Source organism: Rana temporaria, chromosome 4 (assembly GCF_905171775.1).
Source record: "Rana temporaria chromosome 4, aRanTem1.1, whole genome shotgun sequence".
NCBI classification, from domain to species: domain Eukaryota; kingdom Metazoa; phylum Chordata; class Amphibia; order Anura; family Ranidae; genus Rana; species Rana temporaria.
Window position 1 is genome coordinate 44,852,141 of NC_053492.1, and position 22,221 is coordinate 44,874,361.

A 22,221-nucleotide genomic window follows, 5' to 3' on the forward strand; every position below is an offset into this window, starting at 1 on the left:
GGGGCAAAAAGCAGACTATCAATGGGCCAACAAAAAAATGGACAGAGAAGGTACTCTGAAACAGTGACAATCAGAGAGTCTGAGGAGGTTGTTGCGGATCCACACGGTGCCACCCATAAAGATTTACCTCCATCAAAAACAGAGCTATTAGAGATGTTTTCGCGACTAGAACTATCAATCTCACGAATGGAGCTCTCGTTAAAAAATGAGATAACGATTGTACACGATGACATGAGTCATTTATTGAGAAGAGTGGAAGAAACTGAAGAAAAACTGGATAGTCAAGCAGCTGAGGTGTCAGAGTTAAAAATGCAAATGAAGGAATTACAAATAGAACAAAGGAACTTGAGGTACCGAATGGAAGATCAAGAAAATCGGAACCGGAGGAAAAATTTGAGGATCCGTGGTTTACCCGACCTGGAAGGAGAAGACCTCCAAGTAAAACTTGATAAATTATTCGGCCACATTTTGGGTAAAATAGAAACGGAAAAAATCAAATTCGAAAGAATTCATCGGATTAGAAAACCGGCGGAATTGGCAGCGGGAATACCCAGAGACGTAATCGCAAGATTTCATAATTTCCAAGATAAAGAACAGATTTGGCAGCGTCTTAAAACCATTAAGCCGGTAACATTCAATGAGACTGAATTACAGATCTTTCCGGACCTTGCCACCGAGACCCTCTCTAGAAGGAGATTATTAAAACCACTACTCGAACATTTAAAAATACATGGTATCCAATATTCTTGGGGTTACCCAGCGTGTTTAATCGGGAAGAAGGAGGGCAGGTCCGCGACCTTAAGGTTCCCTGAAGAGATGACTAAGTTCTGTAAGAGACTGGACATCCCATTGATAGAGATACCTGGTTGGAATGAACCACAAGAGAAGATATCACCTATACCGGGTAATCAGACATGGAACCTTATCCCAGGAAATAAAAGAGGAAAATAATTAAGAAAAATATCCACACAAGATGAATAACAAAAAACGAAGATGATGAAGTGGGGGGCTGGGGGGTGGGGGGGGGTCGATGGGGGTGGGGGGGGGTCGGGGGGGGGTGGGGGGGGTCGGGGGGGGGTGGGGGGGGACCGGCTGGTGTGAGCCCGGGGTGTTCCAGGGTCCTGGGGCTACTCATCCACCCCCAGCCTTTTGGTTGGGGGGAGGGCGGTGGCAGTTCGGATGTAGTCACACTCGCAGAGCTCAACCTCTGGGGCGAGAACCGTGGGCCGGGTGGAGTAGGTTGGCCACGGATCCAGGTGCCTATATAAGGCCGTAATGCCCCTATTGGTGGGGGAAGGGAGGGAGGGGGGGTGGGTTAGGGTGAATGGAGGGGTCATAGTACAGAGTAAATGGGGGGAGGTGGGGGGGCGTGGGAGAGGGTTTGGGGGGGAGTATCTCCGGTTATCAGTTTTAGAAATAAGCTGCCTGTTGTGGTTTTGCCTTGATGCTTATTGGAAATCCTGTCTATGCAAGATGACGAGTGACATGACTCAACTTATAGCAACCGAATACAATAATAACAATGTAACGGGAGTGGTCGGGGGGCGAGTGACTATCTAGTAGATATTATGGGAACCTTAAAAATACTCTCATATAATGTAAGGGGATTAAATTCCCCGTTAAAAAGGGGTAACATTTTAAGAGAAATTAAACATCTTAAAGCAGATATAGTACTCATACAAGAGACACATATCTCGCAGGAATCAAATCTTAAAATAAGCTCACCGGATTACCCATTATGGTACTACGGAGACTCACCGACTAAGCTGGCAAAGGGGGTTGCCATAGGGTTTGCTAAGGAAGTTAGATTCGTCCTGGTAGAGAGAAAAGCAGATCCCGAGGGGCGGTATCTCCTACTTAGAGGAAAAATAAATGAAGTGGATTATTCTATTGCGAATATTTACTGTCCAAATAAGAACTCCATGAGATTTCTTAAGGGGGTCATCGAGATGTTTATGGACTTCAGGATAGGCAGGGTAGTTGTGGCGGGTGATATGAACCTCTGTCTGGATCTGGATCTCGATTGTACGTCCCGTGCACAGCGGACTGGAGATGCACAAAGAAAATTACTTAAAAAAAAATTACAACATATCCAATTGATAGATGTTTGGAGAATACAGCATCCGAAAACACGTGATTACTCATTCTACTCCGCTGTACACGGGACGTACTCTAGGATCGACTTTTTTTTAGTGGATCATAGCTCATTGGACGTAGTGACAAGTTCGGGAATTGGGATAACTACCCTGTCGGATCACGCGCCAGTTTCAATTAATTTAAAAATCGAGGGAGCTCCCAAAAGTAACACCAAATGGAGACTTAACGAGGATTTAATACAGGATGAAGAGGTTGTAGAAAGGATAAAACAGGAATTAGAATGGTATTTCAAGACAAACTGCTCCGAACACATGTCGGAATCATTAGTTTGGGAGGCTCACAAGGCCTATATTAGGGGCATACTGATCGCAATAGGATCAGCGAAAAAAAAAGAAACTAAGAAGAAATATGATGAGTTATATAAAACTATCTTGGATCTTGAACAGACCCATAAACTAACAGGAGAGCATGAAGCGGAGCGCACCGTTATTTTAAAAAGAGAGGAATTAAGAGATCTTATCGAATATGAAAATAGAGCGGCATCTTACAGACGTAAGAAAGAGAATTATCAATGGGGTGACTTGTCGGGTAAATACCTAGCAAAAGGGTTTCAAAACAAATTTAAGGGTAATTTTATAGAATGCATTCAAACAGGCAAAGGGAGTAAGGTATATACAACATCAGAGATTGCAAGAGTATTTCAAGAATACTATGGGAAGTTGTATTCGTTATCGCAAGGGGACACCTCGGAAAAAATAAAAAGGAGAAGTGTTAATACAAAAAAATTTTTAAGTAACACATGTTTAAATAAAATACCAGATGACAAAATTAGTTTTTTAGAAGAACCTATAACGGAAATGGAAATTCGTAATATATTAAAGGAGTCACCAAAGGGGAAAAGCCCAGGCCCCGATGGGCTAACAATTGCATATTACCAAAAGTTCAGTGACATTCTGATCCCCAGGATGTGCTCTTATATAAACGGTATTGGTTTAAACTGGGATATTCGTCAAGAGGCATTAGAGGCTGCAATTACAGTAATCCCTAAGTTAGGTAAAGATCCCTCCTTATGTTCTAGTTTTAGACCCATCTCGCTATTAAATGCAGACGTAAAATTGTTCGCCAAAATCTTAGCAGGGAGATTGAAAACAATCATGAAAGATTTAGTACATACTGATCAAGTAGGCTTTGTCCCCGGGAGGGAAGGCAGGGACAATAGCATCAGAACACTTCTGTTGACACAGATAATAAAAGATAGTAAATCCCCAGGTCTACTCCTGTCTATAGACGCCGAAAAGGCTTTCAACAGGGTAGACTGGGGATTTCTATTGAACACATTGGAGTTTATCGGGATCGGTCCAAAAATGATGGGGTGGATAAGCGCCCTGTATAAACACCCAACGGCAAGAGTTAAGGTGAATGGGACATTGTCTGGGACATTTGAAATGTTCAATGGGACTAGACAGGGGTGCCCCCTGTCCCCCCTTTTATTTATTTTATCTTTGGAACCATTGCTGGCCGGGATTAGAAATAACCCCGACATCAGGGGGATACAAACAAATGATGGGGAACATAAACTCGCAGCGTTCGCAGACGATATCTTATTATTTATAACGAATCCAACTATAACACTCCCGAATCTATTAAAAACCCTCAAATTGTATGGAGATGTAGCTAATTTCAAAATCAATCCTCTAAAATCAGAAATCCTTAATATTAGCGTGAATTCACAGGACGTACGGAGATACAAGCAAGAGTTTCCATTTATTTGGAAAGATACCGAGATAAAATATTTGGGAGTTAATATTACATCATCCCCTGACCTAATCTACCTACAGAATTATATACCATTATTAAATGATATTAAAAAAGATTTAAAGAGAATTGCATTGAGACAAAGATCCCTACTAGGGAGAATAAATTGTTTTAAAATGTTTACTCTCCCTAAAATATTATATATAATTCAAATGTTACCAATCGCACTACCGGGTGCTTACTTTAAAATACTAAAACAGTTATTAAATAGGTTTATATGGCGGAACAAAAAAATGCGCATAAGTATGGAGGTGTTAATTAGAGATAAGGAACATGGTGGTTTGGGGGTACCTGATATTTACACATATTATATGGCCATTCACATGGCACGGGTGGTTGATTGGGTCAGAGATAACAAAGAGAAAAGGTGGGTGAGATTAGAAAGTTGTTCAAATAAGTCACTGTTAGGAAAAGAGATTTGGATACCGCCACATTTTAGACAAATAAATCCGCACATGCACAAAATCACATTGGCATCCATGTCTACATGGGATAGGGCACATAAAAAACATAGATGGGGTTATAACTCCCCACTAATCCCTTTATTTGACACACATTTTTTTGTACCAGGGAAAATGGACCTGTTTGGTAACTGGATTAAAAAACCAGATGCACAATTAAAAGACATATTAAAAGACGGCAAAATTCTTACCTACCAGGAACTAAGTAAAAAAAAAGAACTGTTTGAGTTGAATAGGTGGCGATACTTGCAGCTGACGCATTTTGTAGATTCCTTCCCCTCCCCCCTGAGGTCAGATAGATACTTGCTCCCTTTGGAGCGTTTGTGTTTAGCACCAAAGGGAAGGGGCGCGATCTCCGCAATTTACAAAATACTGATGGGATTGAAAGACTCCGGTTTCCCTCCCTATATTAATAAATGGGAAGAGGAATTGGGAACGGGTAAAACCGAGACAGAGGTCAGGAAAATATTAAAAAAGACGCATACGACTTCACTTAATTGTGCATTGATCGAAATGAACTTTAAGTGTTTAGCACGATGGTATATAACCCCGGCCATAGCACACCGTTATCAAGACGACACCTCCAAATATTGTTGGAGGGGCTGTCTTGAAGTGGGCACTATGTCACATATATGGTGGACCTGCCCAAAAATTAAAACATACTGGAATAATGTATTACTAATAATTGAGGAGATAACCGGAATTAAAATTCCTCCTGACCCATGGGTCTGCCTGTTTCATGGGACAGAAATGTCAACTAAACAGTACATGAGAACCTTACTTCCCCATGTACTAGATGCAGCAAAGAGTCTGATCCCCAAACAATGGAAGGACCCTATGAGCCCGACAGAGAAGAGCTGGTTTTGCAGAATTAATGATATATATTATGCTGAACAGCTCAGGTACATGGGAGAGGAGGGAGAAGGCGGATTTAAACGAAAATGGCAGGATTGGGTTAATTTTAAACTTGGACCAAGGTATATAGATAGGAAGGTGAACGGGCAAAGAGTGATTCAATAGGAGACAGAATTCCGGAGATAGGGGAGGGTGGGAGGGTGGGGATAAGGGTTGGGGGTGGCTTGAGGGAGGGGCGAGGGTTTGTTCGGCTAGGGGAAACTAATGTATCTATTTATGTATTTAAGTATTTTTTCCTTTCTCTCCTTTTGTATATTAAAAAAAAAAAAAATAAGATTTTGTACTGGTTGACATATTGTGTCAAAACCGGTGTTCTGTATATATATATATATATATATATATATATATATACCCTTTATATGAGACTTGTCAAGGTCTCTTCACACCAACATTAATTTTGCAGCCTGGAGGAATTTGCATGTTATACATGTGGCCGCTTTCCACTTTTCATGTGATGTGTTCCCTTTATAAGTAATCTTATACTTCCTGAATGGTAATTAAAAAAAAAATGTAATTTTACGAAACAAGTTTTATATATAAAAAAAGGGGGAAAACTCTACGCTAAACCCACTTACAAGTGAGGAAAAATTGATATATGACCTCTAAATAGAGGAAGGAATAAAAAAATGAGTGAAAAATGAATTTAAATAGGGGAGTGCTGCTGCCTATTAAAAGCTCAAATACTTAAACTTCAAAGACATACATACAAAAAAGAAATAAGCGTGCAACTCCAAACATTTAAATGTGCAATCACAAGGGAGTGAAAAAATGTTATATCAAAACCATAAAGTGATAAAAAAAATGATGTGTTGATACACCCTGTACCAGGTGAATAAAAAAGATATAAATAAACCCAAAATGAATAAAAAAAGAAGGGGTAATTGAGTGATCAAAGTCCTCAAAAAAATATATCAAAGAAAATCCTGACCACCAGATACTTCCAAGCAATAGTTCATTAATCGCTGCAGACTTTAACCCAAAATCTTGAAGAAACTTGAATCTTTATATTCAGCTGAAGAAATATAAATACTGACTCTTACCCAATCGTTGGACCCCGGTTTTAAGGAGGTCAGATGAGCTTGTGCATTAGCCTGCCGGCCCCAGGTGTATAATCAACTATCTTGGGGAGGAGTGCTTCTATCTTGCAAGTTTTATATATATGAAGGAATTTTAAATTAAATAGATATCATTGTATTATGGAGCATGAGGACCTGACTCATTGGTGTGTCTATATTTATATATCATATTTTGGTAAAAATAAATAAATTCTAGGCTATAGATTTATTAGGAGGTGTATTTTCTAACAGTACCACAGCTGCATCCTCGGTGTGACTGCTTTTGGTATATATGGTTATAATTATATTAGTCAAGCATGGGATGAGCACAGCTACTCAGATTAATCACAATTCTTATGAGTTGGGGTCTTTATGGGGAGGTATAACAGCCTACCTAAGTGGTTATATCCAGTGCTTTAAGTGAGCCGGAACGCGGCGGTACTCAGTCCCGCCATTTCCAAAAATGGCCCTCGAGAGTACCAGCACCTCTCCGTGCGCCCAGTACGTGGGTTTCCGGTACCGGAACGCAGCGGAGAGCTAGCTACAGCATTGTAGTCAGGGGCGTCTCCAGGGTGGGGCCTGAGCGGGCCACGTCCCCCCCCAATTTTACTGTGTGCCCCCCCAAGTAATGTTGTCTGTTTGTATTGCAGACAGACCGCGAAACAATAGCCGCCGCGGCTGTCCGCGATCCATCTGCGGCGCTGAATGACGGAATCATGACTGTTATTGTAATGTGACGTCGCCACAGTGCCGCTAATTATCATGGGAGTTGTAGTCTCCGCGGCCGTGCGGGCGGCGTCGGCTACGTCGGCTACGTGCTTGAGTCGAGCTCAGCCTGCTCCCCGGGGGTGGAGACGAGTCAGTCAGTTACTGTGAGAGCAGCGGAGACCAACCAGACCTCCCATTTGCCCGCCGACTTCAGTGCCTGCCTCGCTCTGCTGCCACAAGGTAGGTCAGGAAAAAACGTAATTTGATGGCAATTGGAAATACCATTTTATTGGTGGTGATGGACAATTTTCATTTCTGTTAGCTCCCTCCCTCCATGTTACCTCCATGAGAGCTCATTATATATATATATATATATATCAGTATTGGGGGGGGGAGCACTGGCGCCTAATAGAGTACCGGCACCACTTTTGGCCCACTTAAAGCACTGAAACTAATGGTAGCCAAAAATTGAGAATTTTGTTTAAAAAAAGGGTATTCCTTTTCTTAAGATGGCCAATCCTAACCAATCAATATCTGAGGTTCAGATCGAGGAGTGGTTTTCTCTATATATAGCTGTTAGTCAGTAAGTCGCCCGTGCCCCAGGATGATGTCATTTTGTGACAAAACACGTTGGGTGGAGTGACGTACTGACATCACTGCTTGTGGAAGTCCCGGAAGGATTGTACAAGTCGGCCGGCTTTTTATTTTATAAGAGAGTTTCCTAGGATTTTGATGTAAGTGCATTCTTAGATATTACAATAAACTTTTAAAAGGATTTTATGCCATTTCATCATTCTTGCATGTGGAGCTTTTAACATTGAGTATTTCCAAAGAGGTGGATTCCCGTCAGTTCTGGAGGGAACAAGGCCATGGCCACAGGTGATATTGACCTCCCGTAATAGGAGGTCAATGTTGGAATTGTAAATTGGAAAAGGAGGTCAATGTGTTCCGGTAAGAAGGCGCTCTATATAGTGGAGGATTTCACTCAGGTTTTCGATAATTTTGGTGGGAGGAGGTGCACAGTGGTGGACTTGATTTTTTCACGGATCTCTCTATTCAATATATTTTTTTAATTCATAATGCTTACATGATACATTTTGTATTTATTTCACAAGCACAGCTTTAGGGATTAAGGGCCAAATCCACAAAGCAGATGCGCCGACTTAACTCGAGATTTCTAATTTTACACCGCGTGTATCTTTGCGCCCGATCCTCAAAACGAGATACGCCTTAAAATCCGTTTTTTCCGTCCTACCTAAAATAATTACACCGGCGCATCCTCGGATGCAAATTACGCTAGACATGCCGCTGTTTTTGATAGGCAAAGATGCAAATGAGGGAGATAGGGCGATCCACATAATTAAGTGTGTGCGCCCTAGATTACGCCCTGTGCGCACCTGTTAGTTTCCCTGCGCAAAGTTACACTTTATAAAAGCAGCCCTAATTTTACACCTGCTGTGTAAAGGTCTGCTGAAGCAACAGCATTGAGGAAGAGCTGAGAACACATATTTGCTGGACTTCAATCTGTCTGCCAACATGCCCGGGCCATCCATGATCCTAACGGCACTCGCTACTTTAGAGGCGCAAAGAAGGAGGAGGGCACAGAGGAGGAGGAGGAGGGCACAGGAGAGGGTATACCGCCCACGCCGAGATCTCATTGGCATGCCTGCTTCTGAGGTCTATGGCAACTTCCGTTTTAACCGGGAAGCCATCCTTGAATTAACCCGAATCCTGCAGGATGATCTCACCACCCCAACCCAACGATCCCATGCCCTGCCACCTCTCATCAAAGTAATGGCAACACTGCAGTTTCTTGCCACTGGGTCTTTCCAACGAACATGTGGAGGTCTGGCTGGGATGGCACAATCCTCCATGAGCAGGTGTGTCCATCAAGTAGTCCCTGCAATACTGCGGCTCATGGGCAATCAATTTCAAAAACCCACCCAGGAGGACCAGCGATTGAAAACCATGACGGACTTTTACCACATTGCCAGATTCCCACGGACCATCGGGCCATTGATTGTACCCATGTGGCACTACAGCCCCCCCATGAGACAGAGCACCTGTTCCGGAATCGGAAGCACTGGCATTCCATAAATGTCCAGGTAATCGTAGATGCCCATGGCCTCATCTGGCACGTCTGTGCGAAATTCCCTGGATCCTGCCATGACAGCTACATATTCCGGCAGACCAACATCTACAGAGATTTGGAGCTGAACCTGTATGGAGACAGCTGGTTGATTGGTGAGTGACATGGGTGTCAGGTATGTCCCCCCCCATGATGCAGACATCACGAGGGGCACATGCATGACTAATATCCTCCTGTCTTTTCCCTTCCAGGTGACTCTGGATATGCCCTGGGACCACATATGATGACCCCATTCAGGAACCCCCAAACCCCAGGAGAGCAACGCTACAACGAGGCTCACATACGCACCCGGGCAGTTGTGGAACGCACATTTGGGCTGCTGAAGTCCCGCTTCAGATGCCTGGATAAGTCTGGGGGTACACTGTTGTATTCCCCAGACTTTGTGTGCCAGATCATCGGTGCATGTTGTATTCTGCACAACTTTGCCATGAGAAGGGGACTGGAGATTGACATACATGCTGACCTGACCCTGCAAGTTGCCCAAAAAACAAACACAAAATCCAAGCAGAAAAAAAAAAAAAAACACTTAGCAGAAACAATCAAACAAAAAATACACTTATCAGAAACAAACACCAACTACAATCTAATACTCCTCCAAAAATTCTCTATCACACACAACTCACCAACAAACACTGACAAACGTTCAGAGCAGAAGCAACTTGCTCTAGGAAGGGAACACAGGGAAATACTTTTGCAAGGGAAGTGTGTTTGACTGGGGCTATTTACACACAGGGCGATCCTCAAACTAAGTACGCTTGGCCTTTTACCTATCTCACTGATTGCGCTGAGCAAAGTTCTGCACATGCCCAGTGAGCAGCAGATTCGTGCGCGCATGCGCAGTACGTCCGGCCCTTCATTTTCATGGGGTCACGGCTCATTACAATGAAGCACGCCCACTTCCTTCCCACTTGCAATAACCCCGCCTTACGCCTCGGAATTTAAGTTACGTAAGCGCAATTTTGTGCGCAAATGTGCTGTGGATACGGCACTTACGACACCAACTTAGGGCGCCGTAACTTAAATGACATAAGTTTTGAGTAACTTAATTTGCGCCGCTGGCTGTGGATTTGGCCCTAAGTGATTTGGTACTGTGTGTGTCTCACAGGAAAGTTGCGGCTGTGTAGTTTGTCACAAAAATCAAGTTAACAGCGCAGTTTTATAATTTTATAAATATAATTCATAAAATGACATATCAAATTGTATTGTTTAACCCCTTAGAGCTGGCACCTGCTGGCCCTTTAAGGGGTTAAGTATGCCGGGGCTTACGGTGATTTGACCGTCAGGATCACATGATTGAAAAGCTCCCAATCGCAAGCTGCGTACAGGAGCTTTCAGTTAGCTGAATGTGTCTTCCAGCATGACAATTACCCAAATCACACAGCAAAAATTACCACACAGTGGTTGAAGGAGAAAAAGGTGAATGTCCTTGCATGGCCTATTCAGTGCCCAGATTTAAACCCCATTGAAAATCTGTGTATGTGGAATGACTTGAAGACTGCAGTCCACAAATGGTCACCATCAAATTTAACTGAACATGAGCAGTTCTGAAAAGAAGAGCGGGCAAATATTGAAAAGTTTGGATGTGCAAAGTTAGTAGAGACATATCCCAACAGACTAAAGGAAGTCATTATAGCAAAATGTGGTCCAACAAAATACTGACATAAGGGGGTGATCCTTTTTTCAACTCAGTGATTCTGTTTTTTTATTTTTTTTTATGACATGTTGTTGTTATATCTTTCATTTGAAAGTTATGAGTTGCACTAATGCCGTGTACACACGATCGGTTTGTCTGATGAAAACGGCCTGATGGACCGTTTTCATCAGACTAACCGATCGTGTGTGGGCCCCATCGTTTTTTTATTCATAGGTTAAAAAACTAGGAACTTGTTTTAAAATTATCTGATGGTTAACTAATGCCGCGTACACACGTCTGATGGACCGTTTTCATCGGACCAAACCGATCGTGTATGGGCCCCATCGGTTATTTATCCATAGGTTAAAAAAAAGCAATCTTGTTTTAATTTTAACCAATGGATACCTAACCGATAGAACAAAACTGATCGTTTGTAGGCACAACCATCGGTTAAAAATCCACGCATGCTCAGAATCAAGTCGACGCATGCTTGGAAGCATTGAAATTCATTTTTTTCAGCACGTCGTTGTATTTTACGTCACTGCGTTCTGACACGATCATTTTTTTAACCGATGGTGTGTAGGCACGACTGACCACCAGTCAGCTTAATCGGTTAACCAATGAAAACGGTCCATCAGACCGTTCTCATCGGATGGACCGATCGTGTGTACGCGGCATAACCGATAGGAGAAAAACGATCGTCTGTAGGCACATCCATCGGTTAAAAATCCACGCATGCTCAGACTAAATTAGGGGACGGGAGTGCTTGTTCTGGTAAAACTAGCGTTCGTTATGGAGATAGCACATTCATCACGCTGTAACAGACAGAAAAGCGCAAAACGTCTTTTACTAACACAAAATCAGCTAAAGCAGCCCCAAGGGTGGCGCCATTGGATTTGAACTTCCCCTTTATAGTGCCGTTGTAGGTGGTTTACGTGACAGCGTTCTGACGCGATCGTTTTTTTAACCGATGGTGTGTAGGCACGACTGATCATCAGTCAGCTTCATCGGATAACTGATGAAAAAACCCATCAGTCCGTTTTCATCAGATGGACCGAACGTGTGTACAGCGCATTAGTAAATACAGCTGGATAAAACAAAACCTGTGTTTGTCTTCATTTCAGGTTGCAAAGCAACACAATGTGATTATTTTAAAGGGGGTGATTCTTTTCTATACCCACTTTTACTATTAATATATTTAAAGAATTGTTTGGAATTGTCCTATTATCTTTTGCAATCTGTCATTCGTTTTGAATTTTTGAGTCCTTGATTTCCTTTTTACATATTCTGTTACAGTCTTTGTAACATTTAAATGATGATAGTGTTCCTTCATTTTTATAGTTTTTAAAAGCTCTTTTCTTTTTATTTATGTATTTTTTAACTTTGGCTTTGAGCCACATAGGTTTTATTTTTAACCTTTTAAACTTTGCCATGGGAATATACTTTACAGTGAGTTCACATACAGTCACTTTGAAGAGTTCCCATTTCTGTTCTGTGTTCACCAATGCCAACATTCCCTCCCAGTCTAAGTGTTGGAGAGAAGCCCTCATCCTTTTTATCTTTCAAGGAATTTTTAATATATGCATGGTTGGTATAAATGAGTTCACGTTATATCTGCCTACATTTTTACTATACAGAGTTCTTATTGCTCCAAACTAATTACACTTTTGGTAATATATCCTACCCAGCAGTTTTTAGGACCAATGATTAGAAACCTGTGGTTTGGCTCTCAGGACACTACACATGCCATAGTCATTACAGGATCACACTTCCTCTACTGAATCTTTTATTTATTAAATTTTTTGAAAATTTAGGAGTAAAAGTCACATTGCCCCAGACTGGGCATAGTCATCCACACCCCATGGTGAGCAAGAACAGAGCTGGGAAATAAGGGCCCATTCATACAAGCAACATTGGGGTGCATTGGTCTGTATTGCTTTAGAATGTCCCAAAACAGAAATAGCGCAATTTGCCCTCTGTCATATGCACATTTAAAAAAGTGGACGCGCCACATTTCTTTGCAGTGTGTTCCGACACAATGTTACGCAATCCAACCAGCTACAGATCTGCCACCCATAATAATATTACTAATTAATTGGGATTAGGTGCCTTTCCATATGGGTGATTCCATTGTCGGATTACACGAAAAATCATTACCAATTAATAATATCTTTAAATTAAAAAAATAAAATAAAAACTGCAGTGCATATTAACAATGCATTATGGTCAGGGCTCTAGTCCTGCGGGAACGCAGTTCCCTTTGCAGGACTAGAGCAGCCAAGAGCAGCCGAGCCGCCCGAGCCAATCCTTCACTAAGCGGCGATGCCCAGCTCGAGTCACTGTCAGGGGCAGGCGAACCTTAGTAATCCTTTATGTTACTGGCCGCTTCCTGTATATGGATTCATCGGGTAGTGTGCGAGTATTCCGTCACTTCCTCGATGCCGCAATGTCTCCTGGGAGCTTTTGTCATTGTTCTCAGGAGACATTCCGGAGGTCTGCTGCAAAATATCGCGGGATTTAGAAAGAACTTGCTTAAAAAAACATGCGGTTTAGTAATTATGCATATGAGCGTATCATTTTTTTTTTGGTGGGGGAGCGGATCTTGGGTGGGAGTTCCCACACTTTTTTCCCCAGGACTTGACCCCTGATTATGGTGCACAATAAAATGCACACTAGCACACAATGAGTGCTATGTACGCAATGGTGTGAATGGGTCCAAGACAGACATACAATATAATGCCAGAAGTATTGGGACTCCTACCTTTACATGCACGTGAACTTTAATGGGATCCCAGTCTTAGTCTAAAACAGCTTCAACATTTCTGGGAAGGCTGTCCACAAGGTTTAGGAGTGTGTCAATGGCACATTTGTGAGGTCAGGCACTAATGTTGGACAAGAAGGCCTGGCTCGCAGTCTCCATTTTAATTAATTCCAAAGGCTTTCCATTGGTTTGAGGTCAGGACTCTTTGCAGGCCAGTCAAGTTCTTCCACCCCAAACTCGCTTATCCACACTATATTGCCAAAAGTATTGAGCCACCCCTCCAAATAATTTGGGGGATTATGGTGTGGGGTTGTTTTTCAGGGGTTGGGCTTGGCCCCTTATTTCCAATGAAGGGAACACTTAAGGTGTCAGCATACCAAGACATTTTGGACAATTTCATGCTCCCACCTTTGTGGGAACAGTTGAGATATAGCCTCTTCCTGTTCCAACATGACTGCGCACAAGTGCACAAAGCAAGGTCCATAAAGACATGGATGAGCGAGTTTGGGGTGGAGAAACTTGACTGTCCTGACCTCAACCCGATAGGACACCTTTGGGATGAATTAGAGTGGAGACTGCGAGTTTGGCCTTCTTGTCCACATCAGTGCCTGACCTCAGAAATGCGCTTCTGGAAGAATGGTCAAACATTCCCATAGACACTCCTAAACCTTGTGGACAGCCTTCCCAGAAGAGTTGAAGCCGTTATAGCTGAAATGGGTGGGCCAAATCAATGCTGAACTTTACAGACTAATGCTGGCCATACACTATACAAAAAATCGTCCGAAATTCGGTCATTTGGCCAGTTCGTTTGTTTTTCGGACAGTTAATGGGCACAAAATCCATAATCGTTGGCACGTTTTTAAACCAAAAAAACGAAGGACGTGTTTGGAAATTTTCTGCCGAACGAATTGAAATTGAAAGGTTAATGTGTTTCCCATCCAAACTGTCTCCACTAGGTATATGTTAAAAAATTACCAAAAAATGCATTCATTTATGTCCACTGAACGATTTATCGGCCATTACATGATGGCACTATCGTTTGCGCTCAGGACCAAATGTTTGTTTTTTGAAAATGGGTTTGGCCGATTTTTCATATAGTGTATTGCCTGAATAAGATTGGGATGTCATTAAAGTTCATGTGCATGTAAAGGCAGGCGTCCCAATACTTTTGGCATTATATTGTATCATTCTGCTGTAGTATTTAGGTCATAAAACCTTGTGACTAAGCCAGGCTCCAACTATACCTTTTCTTTGACCTGAACCTCTAAAGAAGCCTTGTCTATAGATAGATTTTTCTTTTTTTTTTCTGAATAAGCCGGAAAAAAAATCTTCGATTTTTTCTGGCTGGTTAAAATTTGTTTATTACCATCCTGTTTTTCACACACACACACATTTCCCCTACGCTTCTTTTTGGTATTGTTGAGGCCCCTCTAACACCAAAACCACAAAGGTTAGCTCTTTTTAATTCCCCCTACTTTTTTTTTAGGCTTCCCTGACAACCAATCAGCATCCGCTCTATATGCAAATAATCAGCTGGGAGGGACAGTGACGTCCCCAGATTCTGCCTTGTCCCCTCAACCACATTTGCTTCATCCTCTAACAAGCAAGGGACAGCTTTTCAGCAGAAGTTGATGATTATGGCTATTTAGGTTAGACATTGGCAGCTGCACATTTACCGGCAGCCCTATTTTCTGCTTTTTGTGGTCATAAGCTAAGCTAATAAGCACCATAGAAAGAGTTTGGGCTGTTTCTTGTATTTCCCCTTTGCTGAAATTCTGACTAATACTAATACCTGTAATGTCATACAATAGACATGTGGGTTAAATAACTGTTTTGGAGTATAAACAAACTACAAGTCATAATCATGCTGATATTACGGTAGTTTCTGCAAAAATGTATAATGTCTCCAAACTGTCTCCTTTTTTACTCCTTTTGTTTCTTCCTCCACAATTGGTTCTCTTTCGGGCTGTTGAGGCTGTATATGGAGTCTCAGGTAGACACAAACCAGCCATTTATAAAACGCAAAGTCAATCACACTTGATTTGCAGGATATCACTGTAATAAATACATATGCAAAGAGTAAAAATGCACTTCGAAATGTCAATGTGCAATGGGTTATGGCAGGGGTGTCAAACTCAGTTTTCATTGTGAGCTATATCAGCAGTGTGATAGCAATCAAAGGGCCGCTTGTATCTGGGGTGCACTACGTACAGAGTGCAGCATTCAGTATTACGCTACATACAGAGTGCAGAGTTCAAGAGTGCGCTACGTAAACATTGCAGGGTTCAGGGGTACTCTATGCACAGAGTGCAGCTCTAGGGATGCCCTATGCACAGAGTACATAGTCCAGGGGTGCACTCTGTATACAGAATGAAGAGTTCAGGGGTGCACATTGTACAGAGTGCAGTGTTCAGGGGTGCGCTGTGTACAGAGTGAAGAGTTCAGGGGTGCGCTGTATACAGAATGAAGAGTTCAGGGGCACGCTGTGTACAGAGTTCAGGGGTGCAGGTTTTGGCGGTGCGCTATGTAAACAGTGCAGGGTTCAGGAGTGCGTTATTTACAGAGTGCAGAGTTCTGGATTACCTACGTACAGAATGCAGTGTTCAGGGGTGCGCTGTGTACAGAATGCAGTATTCAGGGGTGCACTATGTAGACAGTGCAGGGTTTGGAAGTGCGCACGCAAACAGAGCAGGGTTCATGAGTATGTTATGTACAGAGTGCAGAGTTCTGGATTACACTACATACAGAATGCAGAGTTCAGGGGTGCGCTGTGTACAGTGTGCAATGTTTAGGGATGCGCTATGCACAGCGTGCAACTTCAACTGCTACAAAGTGTCCTCACATCTCTACTCTCTCCTTCTTGGCCCAGCTCTATTACCTCCCTGTGAAGGCATCTATTACTCATGTATTCGGTTGTAGTACAACCCTGTTTAGGCAGCTCTGCCTTGTCTTGCAGGGAGATCATTCTCTCCTTTAGATTCTGGAGATCTGCCCCCACCGTAAGTATTTTCAGGGATCTGTTAGACCTGGGAGCCGCTGAGAGCAAAGCTGTCCCTGGTAAACACAGAAGGTATTTGTGTTTGCAAGTGACAGGGGGGAGTGGGAGCGGAGGGTGAGAGCCAGAGGTGGCAGAATGGAGTTCCGACATGTGCTAGCTGAAAAACTAGGTGTGAGGGCCACATGACAAGGCCTGGATGGCCAGATTTGGCTCATGGGCCTTGTGTTTGACATATGTTGGTTATGGTGCCCTCTGGCAGAGAGCTCACTGAAAGAGCAGGATCTAACCAAAAGCTGGCCTTCACAAGAGCTACTGGTGGTGGAGATGGGCTGCAAACCCCTAGGGAACACACTTACTCCCTAGTGTAAACCCATTCCCTGCCACTCTAATTTTTACATTGATCAGTGCATTTTGCATCAGTGCATTTTATAGCACTGATCAATGTCATAATGTCACTGGTCCCCGAAATGTGCCATTTGGGGTCAGATTTGTCTGACACAATGTCGCAGTCCTGCTAAAAATCGCAGATTGCCTCCATTGCTAGTAAAAACAATAAAAAAATTAAAAGTCCCTAAATTTATCCCATAGTTTGCAGACGGGATAACTTTTGCGTAAACCAATCAATATATGCCTATTGCAATCTTTTTTACCAAAAATATGTAGAAGAATATATATCGGCCTAAACTAATGAATAAATGTGTTTTTATATATATTTTTTTGGATATGTATTATAGCAAAAAGTAAAACAACAATATTTTTTCTAAATTGTCGCTCTTTGTTTGTTTATAGCGCAAAAAATAAAACCGTAGAGGTGATCAAATACCACCAAAAGAAAGCTCTATTTTTGGGAAAGAAAAGGACGTAAATTTTGCTTGGGTACAGCGTCGCACGACCGCGCAATTGTCAGTTATCGCAAAATATGGCCTGGTCAAGGGGGCAAATCCTTCCGGGACTGAAGTGGTTAAAATAGTCAGGAACTGCATAGCAACCAGCAACTGTTAAGACAATGAACACTTTGGAGAGAAGTATATAATGTACAGTATTGTGTATATAGTGGAGGAGTCTGTAAGGTGAGGGGTCGGGCATGTGCAATGCACAGAGTGCTACTGTCAGTGTTAGGTTTAGGATGCATAACACCGTCTGCAGGGATCCAAGGTGTGTAATGCATTATGTTCAATAATCAGGAGTATTGTACGCAACACACAGAAGGCTGTAGTCAGTGCCGGGTTTAGGAATACATGACACACAGAGAGGATGGCCCAGAAGAACATAATGTACAGACTGCAGGGAATATGAGTGTAATGCACATAATGCAGCAGACAGGAGTGCAATGCACAAAATGCAGGGCATGGGAGTGTAGTGCACGGAAGGCAGGGAGACAGGAGTGTAATGCACATAATGCAGGGAAAATGAGTGTAATGCACATAATGCAGGGGATAGGAGTGCAATGCACATAATGCATGGGGACAGGAGTGTAATGCACAGAATGCAGTAGTGTAATACACAGAATGCTGGGGAAAGAAGTGAAATGCACAGAATCCAGAAGACAGTAGTGTAATGTACAGACTGCAGGGGAAAGAAGTGTAATGCACAGAATGCAGGGGGCAGGAGTGTAATGCACAGAATGCAGGGGACAAGAGTGTAATGTACAGAATGCAGAGGAAAGGATTGTAATGCACAGAATGCAGGGGACAGAAGTGTAATGCACAGAATGCAGGGGCAGGAGTGTAATGCATAGAATGCAGGGCACAGGAGTGGAATGCGCAGAATGCAGGGGACAGGAGTGGAATGCACAGAATGAAGGGGATAGAAGTGTGATTCACAGAATGCAGGGGACAGGAGTGTAATGCACAGAATGCAGGGGACAGGAGTGTAATATACAGAATGCAGGGCATGGAAGTGTAATGTACAGCATGCAGAAGTTTTTACTGTGGCCAGTGAAGTAAAATTATTCTTTAAACTGTTTTTTGTAGACTATCTTGCACAGCATTTCTGCAGCCTCTGAGCACCTCTTGTAGCATTTGTTGCATGTAGAATTACATTCATTAAATATTATTTGTGATCCTTTGCTGATGTTGTTGAGGGGCGTACTTGAGGTCTCTTCTTTTTTTTTTGGAAGAAGAATCTTAACAAAAATTAACATTAATAAATCTCTGGGACGGATGGCTTGCACACAAGGGTACTTAGGGAACTCAGTCAAGTAATTGCCAGACCATTGTTCCTAATTTTTACTGACAGTCTACTGACTGGAATGGTACCAATGGATTGGAGAAAAGCCAATGTAGCACCAGTATTGAAAAAAGGGCCTAAAATACATCCCTGGGAATTACAGACCAGTTAGCCTAACATCAATAGTATGCACGCTCTTGCAGGGGATCATAAGGGCCTATATACAAGATTTTAGTAATAAAAACTGTATCATTAGCAGTAATCAGCATGGATTCATGAAGATTCGTTCTTGCCAAACCAATCGATTAACCTTCTATGAGGAGGTGAGTTGCCATCTAGATAAAGAAAGCATCCCCATAAACTTTACTGTACAAAATAAGGTCCATTGGCATGGACCATAGGGTGAGTACATGGATTGAAAACTAGCTACAGGGTCGAGTTCAGAGGGTGGTGATAAATAGGGAATACTCAGAATGGTCAGGGGTGGGTAGTGGGGTCCCCCAGGGTTCTGTGCTGGAACCAATCATATTTAATTTGTTTATAGACGACCTGGAGGATGGGGTAAACAGTTCAATCTCTGTATCTGCGAACGATACTAAGCTAAGCAGAGCAATAACTTCTCCGCAGGAAACCTTGCAAAAAGATCTGAACAAATGAATGGGGTGGGAAACTACATGGCAAATGAGGTTTAAGTAGAAAAATGTAAAATAATGCACTTGGGTGGCAAAAATATGAATGCAATCTATAAACTGGGGGGAGAACCTCTGGGGGAATCTAGGATGGAAAAAGACCTGGGGGTCCTAGTAGATGATAGGCTCAGCAATGGCATGCAATGCTAAGCTGCTGTTAACAAAGAAACCAGAATATTGGCATGCATTAAAAAAGGGAATAACTCCAGAGATAAAGAGATAATTCTCGACTCTCTCCAAGACTCTGGCCCGGCCTCATCTGGAGTATGCTGTCCAGTTCTGGGCACCAGTCCTCAGGAAGGATGTACTGGAAATGGAGCGAGTACAAAGAAGGGCAACAAAGCTAATAAAGGGTCTGGAGGTTAGTTATGAAGAAAGGTTGCGAGCACTGAACTTATTCTCTCTGGAGAAGAGACACTTGAGAGGTAATATGATTTCAATTTACAAATACCATACTGGTGACCCTACAATAGGGATACAACTTTTTTGCGGAATGGAGTTTAACAAGACACGTGGCCACTCATTAAAATTAGAAAAAAAAGGGTTCTTTACTGTAAGAGCAGCAAGGATGTGGAAATCCCTTCCACAGATGGTGGTCTCAGCGGGGGGCATCGATAGTTTATAAAAACTATTAGATAAGCAACTGAACGACCACAACATACAGGGATATACAATGTAATACTGACATATAACCACACACACATAGGTTGGACTTTATGGACTTTCCAACCTCACCCACCTACTATGTAACTATGTAAGTTCACAATGAACGAAACAGAATTATAAGTGTTACGGTTGAAATTATAACAGAAATCAGAGGTCTCTTAACTTAAAAAGGTTGACAACAACTGGTTTAGATTGATAGACGCTTTCAGGAGAAAGTGTTTAAATACTATTGTCCACCATTTTAAAATGTTTTTAAGATAACTCATATCTCTATTTTTATTATTCATATTTTATATCTAAATAGATATTCAAAGAATTACAAAAAATCTGCTGATGCATAAAACATGAACACAAGAATATAATTCAAACACAGCAATTTTAAAACAACTAGCTTTAACAAAGTTTATTAACACTTATAAAGTACAAACATATCAATAAATAACAAAGGTAATAATATAATAGCGATATAGTAATGATTATGTATTAATAAATACAAAAAGTATAAAATAATAATAAAAATAATAATACTTGAACTGCAACAGTAGGTACTGGATACACACAAGTGCTGAATAGTTTATTGCTATAAAGACTTGGGGGCAGATTCACAAACAATTGCATGGGCGCAGCGTATGTGAGATACGCTATGCCGCTGTAACTTACTTTTCCCAGCTTCGAATCCACAAAGAATTTGCGCCGTAAGTTACGGCGGCGTAGTGTATCTCTCGTGGCATAATGGCACGCAATTCAAATGCGGCGAGTAGGGGGCATGTTTCATTTAAATGAAGCGTGTCCCCGCGCCGAATGAACTGCGCATGCGCCGTCCCTAAAATTTACCGACGTGCATTGCGCTAAATGACGTCGCGAGGACGTCATTGTTTTTGACGTGAACGTAAATGGCGTCCAGCCCCATTCACGGACGACTTACGCAAACAACGTCAAATTTAAAAATTTAGACGCGGGAACGACGACCATACTTAACATTGAGTACGCCACCAGATAGCAGCTTTAACTACACGCCGAAAAAAGCCGACTAGAGACAACGTAAAAGAATGCGATGGCCGCTCGTACGTTCGTGGATCATCAGAAATAGCTAATTTGCATACTCGACGCGGAAAACGGCAGGAACGCCACCCAGCGGACGCCGAAGAATTGCATCTAAGATCCGAAGGCGTACGAAGACGTACGCCTGTCGGATCTAACCCAGATGCCGTCGTATCTTGTTTTGAGGATTCAAAACAAAGATACGATGCGGGAAATTTCAAAGTACGCCGGCGTATCAGTAGACGTACTCTCTTTGTGGATCTGCCCCTTGAACTCTAGCAATAAATATATAGTTTTTAGGTTTTCTGCATGCAACATATAGAATTTTTTTTTTTTTATATTTTATTTAATGTTGGGTCTTTTAAAAGAGATAAATCTGCCCTGTGTAGTCCGTACCCTATCTAGCGATTACACATAATGCATGATATTTCTTGCCTTGTTGCTAATTGATCCAGGGCTTAATCCCTACCATGTATTTAAAAAATGGTATAAAAGGAACACAAAGCGACCCCTTTCTCTGGGTGAATTTGAAACGTCAGTCCTAGTACCCTTAAAACACTATCTGCCTTTATTTGTCTCTTAACACCATTATTATGTGCTTCCTTCTACTGTCTAAAATCTGACTTGAAAGCATATAGTATAGAATTAAAGGACTAGACTGTTTGGTGTCTGGGAGTGGATTGGCTGAAGAGTTTTATGGTGCTCACTTTCGAGCGAAATTTAACAATTTTCTTTTATTTCCCAGAAATTTCAGCAATTACCATGAGATTTCAGCGCAATTATCCCTTTTTAACAAATGCTTTGTAAAATTGGTAAAGATACAATTAAGGTTTATGTGGGTTTTTTTTATCGGTGCAGTGAGCGTCTGACACCTACGGCTAACAGGAGCTCATTTCAAATTGTCCTGAACCTATTCCTGTGCCAAAAAAACAACTTTCATTATTTTTGCTCAGTAAGAGAAACAAAGGGCAAATACAATTTTTAAAGTAACAGTACAAAAACACCAATTGAATAAACAAAAGAGGTTAAAAAAAAATACAAAAACAAAGAGAACTAAAGGAAAC